Source organism: Tenrec ecaudatus, chromosome 14 (assembly GCF_050624435.1).
Source record: "Tenrec ecaudatus isolate mTenEca1 chromosome 14, mTenEca1.hap1, whole genome shotgun sequence".
NCBI lineage: Eukaryota > Metazoa > Chordata > Mammalia > Afrosoricida > Tenrecidae > Tenrec > Tenrec ecaudatus.
This window is the reverse complement of record NC_134543.1, coordinates 111,799,821-111,813,648: the sequence shown is the minus strand read 5'-3', so window position 1 is coordinate 111,813,648 and position 13,828 is coordinate 111,799,821. Positions and strand designations below refer to the sequence as shown.

The window sequence follows — 13,828 nt, the reverse complement described above, 5'->3', positions numbered from 1 at the left end:
CCCACCCAGCTTCCTTTAAGTGAAAAAATAAAACATTTATAACCTGGCAGGATGTCTCCTTACTCCCAAATAAAAGGCCCTCAGCTGAAATATAAAGCAACCTAAGTAAAATACAATTCTACTAATACAGATAGGAATATGGAATATTCCTGGATATAAATTAAGTCAACATACTTTCAGTTTAGTGATAAAAAAAATTGTTTGATCCCACAGTCTGAAAAAAATAAATTTGGCTAAGTGAGTTAGTTTTTGTGTATGAATTTTTAGCACTAAGAGTATTACGTATATTATAGCATAAAATTTGTTGAAGAAATTCCTGGCAGATGATAAGACTACATTTTATATGAAAACTTGTAAGTTATATATTATAAATATTAAACTTATTGATAGTATTTGCATATAGAACTTTTTAACCACTTGCTCATTAATTTATATAAACATACTGTCAAACTGCTAAAATATAAAATAATCAAAACAATGAATTACATCATTACCTAATAGGTGAAATTTAAATTATCTTGAATATCTATTTTGGGCATTTAAGATATACAGTATATCACTGAATTACCTGCAATATGCATATAACCTTGATTGCTGAAAGTGAGGAGGACTTGAAGCTGATGAACATCAAGGATTACAGCCTTCAGTATAGATAACAACTCAATGTAAAGAAGACCAAAATCCTCACAACTGGACCAACACATAAGATCATGATAAATGGAGAAAAGACTGAAGCTGTCATGGATTTCAACTCTCCTGGATCCACAATCAATACATATGGAAGCAGCAGCCATGAGATCCAATGACACACTGATTAGGCCAATCAGCCTCACAAGTGAAAAGCAAGAATATTATATATTATATTGAGGACTGAAGTGTGCCTGACCCAACCCATGGTATTTTTCAATCACTTCCAATGCATATGAACATTGGACACTGACTAAGGAAGATGCATTGAACTATGGTGTTGATGAGGAATATTGAAAGTGTCACAAACTGCAGAAAGAACAGACTTGCTTTGGCAGAAGTACGGACAGAGTGCTCCTTAGAGGCAACCCTGGTGAGCCGTGCAGTGTCGGGTTCTGCCGCACACAGGGTCGCTGCTTTAGAACCCATGAGCCACCATCTACAAACAGCAACATGTGTGCTATGCGCCTGATATGTGAGAGCACATTATGTGCAGGAAAAGATGGTAATGCATAAGAGAAAAATGAAGGGGAAAGATGGAATGTTTAGCGTGACCTTGGAAGGTCTTATGAAAAAGTATTTGGCCTAAGTCTTGGTGGGAGAAGGCTTCTGATAGAGATGAGGTACAGTATGATGAAAGAATCAAGAAATTAAAAGATCTACTGGGTAGTGCAGCCTGAAAAATACAGTCCAGGAAAAGATAATGGGAGGTCTTGAATGACATGCCAAAGCATCCCCTTTGTTTTCTAAAGGTAGTGGGGGCTACAGCAGCAGGCTTCCAAAGGGAGTTGGGTAATCCAAATTAAAGGCAACACGAAGGGAGGCTTTGCGAGACTGGAGTTAGAAGCACACTAGTAGTTATCTCTTACGATGACCGGAAGGAAAGAGGATGAAGGTCAGACTAGGGCAATGAGGATGGAAAGGAAAAGGCAGATACAGAAGACACTACAGAGGTAGAATGACAGGACTTGGCAAATGATTACACAGACATAAGGAGAGGAAGTATAGGGATAAGCTTTTAGGAAGAGTTTCTAAGGGAAAATGTACTTTTCTTCTTCATCAGTGTTTTGTTTGGTTTAACTTAGGACTTCCCAAAGTTAGTAAGCCCATAGAATTCTCCTTTTCCAAAGAGCGTTTATTAACATCCTACCTAAAATATTTACTAAATATGTTTTAAAACCTCAGGTGCAGGCAGCATTGCTGGATAGGTGCCATTCCCCTTCTGTGGTGAGGTGCTAGCCAGTCAATTTCTAACTCAGAGCTCCCCCACTTTGAACAGCGCTGCGTGTTTGTTCTTAAAGACTGTACTTACTTAACATTACTTTCTCTGTTCTTTTTCGGAGACTGGTTCAAGTAAGTTAACAACCTGTTCTGATAATGGCTACAGTCTGTCAAAGGATCACAGTTACTTCTATTTCCACCAACAGAATTATTTATTTTAAGCTAGACCAGCAGTTCTCAACCTGTGGGTCGCAACCCCTTTGGGGGTCACCCAATTCTTAACAATAGCAAACTGACAGTGATGAAGTCGCAAGGAAAATGATTTTATGGTTGGGGGGGTCACCACAACGTGAGGAGCTGTATTACAAGGCCGCAGCATTCGGCAGGTTGGGAAGCACTGAGTCAGACTGCCAAACAATGATGCCTGATGTTAAAAACACTTTCAGTACTGTCTTAATTGCTATTTCAGACTCTACAATCACATGCACTTCTGCAGAAGTGAGAGCACAAGATTAAAGGTATTTTTTGCTAACCAAGTAAAAAAGCAAAAAGGGATGTATGTGCCACTTAAATCTACAAGAAGCTTAAAGTGTTAAAGCTTGAGTCAGTCATTCTGCTGCATTTGCCATTAACAAAGTCTCAAAAATAGAAGGGCAAATTAATGTCAGAGAGACTAACTTCACAATTTCCTTGTTTGGGTTGCAGCAGTTAAAACATTGAAGTGCAACTACAAGAAGCACATCGACACTTACGTAAGAGCGTGCATAAGAACACAAATTATTAGGGTTAGGGTTAGGGTAAAAAAAAAAGAACGCAAATTAACTTTCAGGATTTACTTAGATCTAGACCCAACTAAATATAATACACAAGACTATTAAAACACAACTCATTAAAACGGTTACGACTCAAAAAGGATTTTTTAAAGTACAAATATTCAAGAAAAAAAGTCAAAGTTCTCCTGTGAACAAAAACATTTCAAGAGGCGGCTCTCAAAATTTCACTCTGGCAATCTCGACCTCTCTGAGAGAAGAGAGGTGACATTAGAGACGTGAAGCTGGAGGCCTGCACGCACTCCAACTGATGCTTTTTCTGAGGGCTTGGCATCAACTGCTGACGGAGTTGGGAAGACAGCAGAGGTGGTCTTCATAGCTCATCTGCCACCTTTTCTAATCTCAGCTCTTCCGGCAGGCATAGAATTCATTACATCCTCCAGCTGTCTTTAATTCCATACAATCAAGTCTACTCTCATTTTGCTTAAAATCTGTAGACAAACAAATATTGATGAAATACTCTGTTTCAAAGTAAACCTATCCATCCCCATCCTCGCCCTCTAACCGGGCCAGGTGGGCTGGATTCAGCCAATTGGGTCAACCAATACCTTGGACCACACCATCCCAGCCACTGGCTTTAAATACCTTAGCAGGGGAAGGGGAGGGACATGGGACACTCCTTCCCCTCTTCGGACTTCTGCTATCTTCCCTCTTTGGACTTCTGCCATTTCCCCTGGTCCTGCGCCATTAGGCGTGCTGCAGTCTCTCTGGTCTCGGGTCACCACATGTGGGTGAGCGGTCCCACAAGGTTGCCTGCATTCAGTGGTGAGCCCCAGCATGGTTTGGCATGGTTCCCCGAAATAGCGTGAACTGTTTTGAGACTGTAAAACCTGAAACTTCTTCCCTCCTTTATAAAAACCCACTTGGCTCACACACACACATACACAAAAATAACAATAATAATAAAAAATAAAGTAACCCTAAAATGTTAAGATTATGATGTTGGCAAAGAATATTCAAAGTACCATGGACTGCCAGAAGAAAATGCCAGAAGATTTTTCCAAGAAAAATCTGTCTTGGAAGAAATACAGCCAGCATGCTCTTCAGAAGGAAGGATAGTGAGGCTTCATCTCATGGACTTAGGACTTGTTATCAGGAGAGAGGAGTCCCGGCAAAAGGACATCATGCTTAGAAAAGTCGAGGGCCATCAAAAAAGAAGATCGTCAATGAGATGGATTGGCACAATGGCTGCAACAACTGGCTCAACCGGCCCAGGCCCAGGATGTGTTTCATTCGTTTGTACACAGGAATGCTAGGAATCAGAACTGCCTTGATGGAACCTACCAATCACAAAGTATGCAGAAGGCTGAACTCTCCCAGATATTAATCACTGCTAACTTTTGGTAATTTCTAATTTTTTTGTAAATCCACCATGGTGTCCAAATACTTCGGAATATTCTTTCAAAAATTAACCTAAAGTAGTGCTTCCCAAAGTGGAAATACTGCCCCCCCCCGCCCTCTGGGGTGGTGGGGGTGGTACTGGAACAATCCAAGGGGGCTGCAAAAGCAGATTACCTACACTTTATCCTGGATTACAGGGCACAGTGGTACAAGTCTTTAATTGGCACAAAGTGCTGAGTTTTTGCTTTGTTTTGTTTTTGAAAAGGAGGCAAAAGGCCACATAAGTTTGGGAACCTCTGATTTAGAGCAAGTGGCCATTGAAGATGTCACTCCCTGTTTGAAGGAAAGAAGGATAATGAAAATCTAAAGGCACATGGAAGCAATTAGTCCAAGAGTCTAATGAGCCACATGAACATCAGTCTCCTTGACCCTGAGACCAGAACAACCAGACGGCGCTCGGCTGCCACTACCAACTGTTTTGACAGGAATCTTTTCAGAGGGTCCTAGATAGAGCAGGAAAAAATACATGACAAAACTTAATAAAAGTGATCAGGTGTACTGGTCAAATAAAGACTGGTAGGACTCCTGAGGCTATGGTCCTTAGTCACCCTTGATATCTGAAAATCAACTCATCCCCACTGCTCAATTTTTCATTCAATCTCACTGCCACTGAGTCAATTCTGACTCAGAGTGACCTTATACAACAGAATATAACTGCCCCTTTGAGTTTCCTAGACTGTGAATCTTTACAGAAGCAGAAAGCATCTTTTTTCCACCGCGTGACTGGGGGGTTCGAAAGCTGACTTTATGATCAGAGCCTAACATGTACCCACTATGCCACCCGGGCTCCTCAGCCAAGTAAGAGACGGGTAGACAAAAGGCGCAATGACACCAGGGAGGCACATGTACCTAAGAGCAATCAGCCACTGGAGATCAAAAGGGCAGCATGTACCCAAGGACAGAGTTTAGAAGGGTTAAGAAAGGAGGGGGATGGAAAGAGAACACAGAGGAAGGAAGTGAGAATGATGTACACTGTGGGGATTGCCATCAATGATATGAAACAAAGCATGCAGGAATTGTTGAGTGGGAAACGGATTTGTTCTGTAAACCTTCACCCAATCCACAATAAAGTTTTTAAAAATCCATTTGGCAGATCATAAGCATAAAAAAAAAAAGAAAATTTCAGAGTATGCCCCATAGAGTAAAGTTTTCTGGTATATATACTCAGCTCACTGTCATCAAGTTGATTCCAACGTACAGTGATACTATAAGACTGTCCCTGTGGGTTTCTGAGACTAACACTTCATAAGAGTAGAAAGCCTCATCTTTCCCCTGCAGAGACAAATGGTTTAGAACTGCTGACCTCCCACTTAAAAGCCCAACACGTAAGTAAACCATTATGCCACCAGGGCACTGGATCAAAATTGAAAATGTATCTCAGCCCACAACTTCCAAAGCCATGCTCTACAGCAATGTTACCTAAAATATGATCCATAGACCAGTGCAACTTAGGGAACAGTTACCAGTTTGTAATAAATAAGAAGCTTATGACATAATTAAATCAATTAACCTTTCATAGTAACAGTAATTTCTTTTAAAAATAAGTAGTTAAAAAAAAAGTAAGTAGTGTAATGATTTACATTCTGGCAAAAGCCCTTTATCTATCAGTGGCCACTGACAAAGATTATAATAAATAGTACAGAGACTAGTTACTTTGAATAGCTCTACCTTGTGGTATATATATATATATATATATATATATATATATATATATATATATATATATATATATATATATATATATATCAGAGCTTCGGATCTCTAACATCTTAGTCTAATTATCAGGACTACCAAAAACAAACCCAGTGCCACTTAGTCAATTCCAACTTGAAGTGCTCCTCCTAGGGTTCGAGGCTGTAATTTTTATAGGAACAGATGGCTTCATCTTTCTTCCAAGGAGTGACTGGTAGGTTTGAACTGCCAACCTGCAGTTAACAGTCTGACACTGACCCAACAGCACTACCAAAGTTCTTTAGTACCAGGCCTAGTTATTAAAAATGCTCATTAAATAATAAGCTAACTGATGTTAAACAAGCAGCCATCAGGCAGGGAAGCAACAGAGCCCACATGGAAAAAGCAGACCAGCCTATGTGATCATGAGGTGTCGATGGGAATAGGTATCAGGAGTCCAAAAACAAGCAATCAAACTGACGGGAAAGAACATAGGCAAAGTGCAAACCCAAAGCCCACCTGTAAAATATAGGACAGTCCCTCCCAAAGAGCCATATAGAAGGGACGATAAATCTAGGGTTTAGTGGAACACTGATGAAACTCACCACTATCCTCTAGTTCTTTAAAACTTCCTCCTGGGAGTGGGGGGAGAAGCGAGGAAGGGGGAACCGATCATAATGATCGACACACACATACACACCCTTCTCAAGGGGAAGAATGGAAACCATGGGGAAAGGGAAATAGTGGTCGGTGTGAGATATGAAAATAATAATAATTTATCATCTAACAAGGGGTCACGAGGAGGGGGGAGAGGAAAAAGAGGAGTTGATACCAAGGGTTCAACAGAAAGTAACTGTCTAGAAAAGAATGATGACCACATATGTACAAATATGCCTGATACAAATGATGAACGGATTATAATAAGAATTGTAAGAGCCATCAATTAAAAGGAAAAAAAATCCTCCTCTCACTATTATGGCGGTAGTTTTACCTCATTAACCTTGCTACACCTATGTTTATACATGGGTACAATCAAGATCTTTCGATGCACGAAATTCAAGACAGATGAACCCATCAGAAACAGCAAAGGGGGTAATAACTACCTCAGGATACGGGAAGGGAGGGGGAATGGGGAACTGATAGCAATGATGACTGTATAACCCCACTTGAAAGGAGCAAACATCAGAATTTTAGGTGACTGGATTCATGGGATGGTGTGAGTTGTGTGTATATAGATATCAGGGAGTGAGAGGGGAGTGGAGGGAAAGAATGACGGGAAGCTGATATCAAGGAGTTCAACCAGAAAAGAAAATGTATTGAAATGATTATGGCAGCAATTGTACAAATATGCTTGATCTAATAGAACTATGGATTGTATTAATATCTGTAAGAGCTCCCAATAAAATGTTAAATAATAAAAAGCTAACAAGTTGCTAATCTATATGTTATGTGACTTCAGTGAAGCTAGAAAAGATTGTTTCTTCTAGCCTAGAATAGACTCTCTCTTCTGTGCTGGCTTCTCTTCCTTCAAGAGACAAGTGAAATTCCACCTCTGTGGCACCAGCTCTTGTGACTCATTTCTTGGTCGAAATCCTACTGTACTTGTTATCTGTACTGTATCTTTAGTACACTGCAACAATTGACCAGTATAACTAGGCTTTAAGATGCTAATGTTCCATAGGCTTGCAGTTTTGATAATGACAGGATGAGAAGGGGCCAGAAACTACCCCTGAGGACAGGATTTAGCTAAAAAGGGCATTCATAAGAGGAAAATACTATGAATAAAGACACAAGGAGTTGAGCAGCAGATAGTAAGGGCTCAAGTAGAAGGCAATGTTTTGAGAATGATGATGGCAACAAATGTACATATGTGCTTGACACAATGGATGTATGTACGGATTGTGATAAGAATTGTACAAGCCCCAAATAAAATGATTTAAAAGAAAGAAATCAACCCCCTCAAAAAGAATTTGTTAAATTTTATTTCACACATAAAATGGCTTTTATAGTCTCAAAAAAAAAAGACACAGTAGTAATGGGAAGAAAATGAAAAATATGGGAAATACTGGCGTGCTATTGGGAAATAATCAATTAGACCAAAGGAAATACTGGTATGTCTTTATATCCCTAGCTCCTATCCTAGTTGTCTTCACACAGATAACACTGAATAATTGTTAAGATGTTAAAACAATACCCACTAACATCAAGTCAATTCTAATTCATCTAGGGTTCCTGAGACTATAAATCTTTGTGAGAGCCACATCTTTCTGCCAAGGAGTAGCTGGATTTGAACTGCCAACCTTGAGGATAGCAGCTCAACATTGATCCCACAGCACCACGAGGTCTCTTTAAAAACAACAATACAAAAACTAAAGTAAGGAAATGAGATGGAGATCACATAACAGAGGACTTCTGAAGTCATTATAATGTTTATATTTAATTCAGCAAACAATAGACAGGAAAATCAGTATCTTACGGAGGTCAAACTGGGGACATGCAAGATGACTTAGCGATAAGGAGTGACTCTACAGAAATGCATCATTAAAAGGTCACTGCAAAAGAGCTAGGAGCCCTGGTGGTACTATCAGGTTGTGGTTCAAACCCACCAGCCACTCTGGGGGATGAAGAAAAGGTAGACATATGCTTTGGTGTAGACTATCTTCTTCAGTCTCTTACACATACTCACACACATATGAAGGACATTTCCATGAACAAAAATGAACTCTATAATTAAAAAATCAATTTACAGCACAGTTTCTAGGTGGATGACTCGTGTTGCAGCTGGCTACTCCATACACTGCAGGATGTCTAGAGGGTTCTCATTCTCCCTCCCCTAGATGCCAGTAGCAACACAACCCTAATTATGACCAGCAAAATTTCTCATTTCCAAATGTCCAAGGGAAAAATTGCCCCAAATAAAGAACTGCTGATTTACAGAGAAGAAAGTAATTCAAATTTGAACATGTCAAATATATGCTGAAGGAAAATCTACAGAAAGATGTTATGAGGAGAAGATATAGATGCAATTAAAGGCTAGGTCAAGAGATCAGATATTAAAAATATATGTTAATTATTAATGCAGTAATGTTTCTTTTGATAGTCCCTACTGTTTTGGAAGAACATCAATGATTGACACTGAAATGATACATTATGTATTATTTGGTTTTAAATAGTCCATTTCTTCACTTTAATGTCTGTTTTAAAACGTCTGCATTAGTTTTTTCATATTACTTATTTTGCAGTTAATGAGAATTGCTGTGGATGAGTTGGTTCTGACCAACAGGGCCCCTATAGACAAGAGAACAAGACTGCTCCGGCTTGGACCCCCAGCAACAGTTCTTATGTTTGAGCCCGCTTTTGTAGCTCCTGTGTCACTCCGTGTCATTGAGGGTTGTGGTGGAGTGACATTTCTTAATATTGGTCTTCTACCCATGTCTCTGTAACTCCCACCAAGTGAATGGGTGGGACTATGCAAATAGGGCATGAGTAACACTAATAAAGGGGATTGGTTTTAGTCCCTGCTCCCCTGGCCATCAGGATGAGCAGTCTCAGCAGGAGGAGAGAGAAATCCCAGAACCATCAGAAGCAGAGCACATTCATGATCTATGTGGGAAATGGCGGAGGTTGAGATCAGAGGCAACAGAGGCCAAGGCAAGGAGGCCGTGATGGAACAGAGACGCAGCATCCAGATGATGAGACTGTGAAGCAGAGCAGCAGACTAGTTTCCTGGTCCACAGAGACAGATGCCAAGAGATCATGTGCTTGAGCAGCTGAGGACCAGAGGAATTTTGCTGCTGGCTAAGAAGTGTTGGTGTGGAATGACTATCCTTACTAGTTACTAATCCTGGCTTGTGGTAACCTGTTAACTCCCCTAAGAAGCCCCCTCACTGTGGGTATTGGGGTGAGTTCTGTGTGGTTATTGCAATGAATTACTGAATTATCGAACCCAACATAGAATTAAGAGTACCAGAGGAGGCCTAGTTGGTGTCTGAAAAGGTAAAGAAGGATAGAGTGTGGAGGAATGGCTGACCTCTGCCTGATGGCAATAGGGAAGCCAGAGGAGTTAGACATGGCCCCCCTTTCACGCTGTCTTCACAAGACTCTTCCTCTTTTTGAGAACAGACACAGCAGAGCACACTGCAAGTCTCAATACGTACGAAACAGTGACACTAAAGACTTTCTTCAAGTTCTACCATCATTCTCACTCTCCTTTTCTGAGTTGTGCCCTCCCCATGAAGATACACTCACCAACCCCAAAGCTGCCTATCAAATCTCACAAGTTCTATTGCATTTTGAGCTTACACACAAAAATCTTGGAAGAGCACAATGCTCAACGCAGACATTCTCTACCAGTGAAGTCAAACTATTATTGGGTTTAACATGACTATTGAGGTTAATTTTGGTTTAAGTTTTAAATAATTGGAAGTTCTGTATTTTCCCCCTTTTGGTCAATATTCCAGGGAATCTTTCATCAAAATGTTCAGTAATCATAGTCAGAAACGATGCAGTTCTTCTGCTCCATGGTGGAGGTAGTTTAGCCACACATTCTATGTCCTCCTCCTATTCCTGACACACCTTTCTCTACTGCACCAAGCAAATAGGTCACTCATTGTACAGTTTCGCTCAAGCTTTTAAGATCCCCCAGGCATTTCACAAAGAGAAGCAGTACATACATTATAGGCCAATTAGTAGGATTCCACATGAAACCATGACCTTACAGCTCCACATCAAGGAACCAAATCCCCTAAGGTGTTTGTTGTACGTAAACAGCGTCAGCTGCTACTCTTTCTTTATTTTTTGTTATTATTGTAAATTTATCTTTCGCAGAGCTTTTCCCAATTCAACTTTTTACAGGTGTACAACTTACTGACAGCACTTAATCAGTTGTGCAACCTTACCCTTAATTAATAGGAGTTTTCCATCACTGTAGCCTGAAACACCGTATTCCATAAGGAAGAACTCCCTCTCCCCTGCCGATCACCCCAGGTAACAACCAAGAAACTTTGGTCTTCATACACTTGCTTGTTCCTGTCTTTAATATAAGTGAGGTCATGTAATAGCTTTTAAATCATGGAAATGGTTTACATTAGTAATTAAAGCCAATAGAGTGGATCACCATGGAAACCATCTCTTATTTTTCTAGCGCTGACAACATACTTGGATGGCCCAGAATTGGGGATTTGGAAGAGGAAAGAATCAATAAAAGGAAAGAAGGCATTATTAGAAGGAAAGGCAAACCAGAAGTGTAATGTTGTGAAAATCAAAGAAAGAAAAAAAAAATCCCAAGAAACTTTTACAAAGTTCTTACAGGCCTTCAAAATGAGAAAGAGAACAAAATTAACTAGCCCAAATGTTGAAGAAAGGAACCTTGGTGGTACTGTGGGTTAGGTTTTGGGTTGCTGACCGCAAGGTCAGTGATTCAACCCCACCAGCTGGTCTGTAGGAGGAAGATTTAGGGTCTCCAAAACCCTAGTACGGATCACTGGAGTTGGAGTAGCAGCAGAGGTGGTAATAGCTCTGAAGAGTAAATGTGTAAACTGGCTTCAACTTAGCAAACATTTGGAATATCTATCATACACAAGGGATTCTCTGGCGGTGCAAACTGTTAACACATCAGTTGCTTACTGCAAGGTTGGTGTTTCAAGTCCACAGAGAGGCACCTCAGAAGAAAGGCCTGGAGATCTAATTTTGAAAAATTAATCATTTGGAACACAGTTCTTCTCAGATACACATGTAGCCACCATGAGTCAGAATCAGCTAGATGGCAACTGGCTACTTCACACAAGGTGCAGTGTTAGGAGCTTTAAGAATATAGTTTCTACCCCTTAAGATGAAAAGTACACAGTGGTAACATGAAACAAAGCACAGCAAACTCAAGGGTGTTACATAGGCACTAGCCAACTACTCAAAAATCTGTTTTATTAAAGACCAGTCCGTAAAGCGGACAAATGTTTTCCAGAATAACAGATGTCTACTACATTTAGAACCTTACTCCGTTCTATTGCCTCTTCTTCATTATCTGCAAAATAGCTAAGTAGAAAATCAGACCATGCTTATTCTGAAAACAAAAGAACTCACAGCCATCCACAGTCAGTTGACACCGACTCCTAGGGAGCCCACCGCAGCTCCAACTACCCTATAGGACTTCCTCTTTGCAGAGGACACTCTGCCACATCTTTACTCTGTGCGGTGACTGATGGGTCTTCTTACTAGGAGCCAAGCACTTAGCCACTGTACCTCCTAGGGCTCCTCAGATCCCCTTACTATGTTCCCCCAAAATTCCCCTAATCATGGCTCTTAATCTGTACTGTATACAACAATCACCTGGAGAATTTAATGACATTTTATGAAAAGAAAATCTGATCTTGCTTTTTCCCTCGACTTTGTTACTTTACAAAAGTCATTTTATGTTCACATTTACAAACAAATGGCCAAGAAAACACAGTTTTTGTATATAAAAAATACCACTAACACACCTCTACAGTAGCTGTAGTTTTTTTCTCATGCATCATCTTTTCGAATAATACAATACACACCTAATAACGACTTTAAAAAATAATTTACAGGATCATTACTAGCTAGTCTTAAAGATGCATCTAATGTGTCATAAGGAATATCCATTTCAAGGCAGCTGCACTAACATGACAGACAGCACAACCAACATTACCTTTCTGATAACTCGGCCTAATACTGTAAAGGCATGAGAAACCATCCAAGTCCATCAAGAATGGCATTCAACATTGAATTTTAAACAGAATCTGTTGGAAAAAATGAAAAACGTGCTTGCACGGCTAAGCCGCATAGCAAGCCTAGACCAAGAACACTTCCTTAACAAATATCATTTGACATTTTTTAATGACTGCAGCAGGATGCACACAAAATTAAAGATGCTTGCAGGTTCCCGGAGAGCAGCAGCTCCCTTAACAAATACTCATTTTTGCAGGCTCTGCACCACCTCTGTGTGTCAGGTAAATGCTTTGGTAGTGATTAAGTGACTTGCTTCAAGGTCACAGAATGAATTGGAGGTGTAAGACATAAACCCAGGAGTGTGGTCTGTAGCTTTATGCATAAATGCCTATCATTGCAATTCACGGTTCTGTTCATTTCCAAGGTGACGTGGAGGTGAAATTAACTCGGCCAACAGCTCTAGGGGCGAAGGCAGTATTTTAGTGGGGGGAAATAGATTGCGTTTTAGGAAGTCGTAGTTGTTAACTGGCATGAGCTTAGAGGGTCTTTAAACTGATACTTACAGTTGACTGGAGACAGTGTGACAGGGGCAGAACAGGGTTTGGGAAACACGTAGTGAGGCCTAGGGCTGCAGACAAGATTGTACAACGACAGCGAAAAAATCGGAAAACAGAAGCAAAAAGGAGGTCAAAGGGTGTGGAGGAGGAATGGCCAAGGCCACCTTCTGAGAAGAGGGCTGAGTGCACACGGAATTTGCTGGGCATCCCTAAGTGGACCGCGAGAAAAACTAAGGTCGGCCCTTTCCTCCAAAAGCTGGTTCTGTGTTTCGGGGTTGTCCCACCCCTCTCCGCGGACAGGCTTTCTCCCCCGAGTGACCAGCAGCTGCCGGAAGCGAAGACGACACTACAGCCAACTTCCCTGGGAACCCAGCGCCTGACTCACCGCGGTGCCGGGTGCGCCTCACCGACGCCGGCCTCCAAGCCAGAGGCCCGTGTCCCCCAACCCGGGGGAGAAACCAGTCTTCGCTGCCCGACGGAAGGTAGCCCAGTTCATCCCCTTTCCCGATGTCCACTGCGTCGCGACGCGTCGCGTCCCCAGACGTCACCGGTGGGTGGGGCTTGGAGCGTCTGCGTGGGCGCGTGACTCCGCGCTCATCTCCCGGCCCGAGCACCGGAAGGGGAAGACTGGGAGGCGTTTGGAAGGGGCGGCGGGGGCGGTCATGGCCACGCCCATCTGGGTGGAGCTTGGCAGCTCGTCCCTCCGCCCACTTCTTGTGCTCCGCCCACTTCCTGAGCTCCGCCCCACTCCACTTCAGCACCGATTCCGCCTCT

At 41.5% G+C, this 13,828-nt stretch overlaps 1 protein-coding gene across 2 annotated transcripts in view; it reads right to left on the bottom strand.

The window, feature by feature from the left end:
- The window catches only part of USP8 (ubiquitin specific peptidase 8), a 71,514-nt gene extending 57,887 nt beyond the window's left edge, over positions 1–13,627 (bottom strand). For both annotated transcript variants that reach the window (XM_075532332.1, XM_075532333.1), the window contains exon 1: positions 13,440–13,627. The gene's annotated coding sequence lies outside the window, so the exon portion shown is untranslated. The remainder of the gene's footprint in view (positions 1–13,439) is intronic.
- Positions 13,628–13,828: the final 201 nt, after the last annotated feature.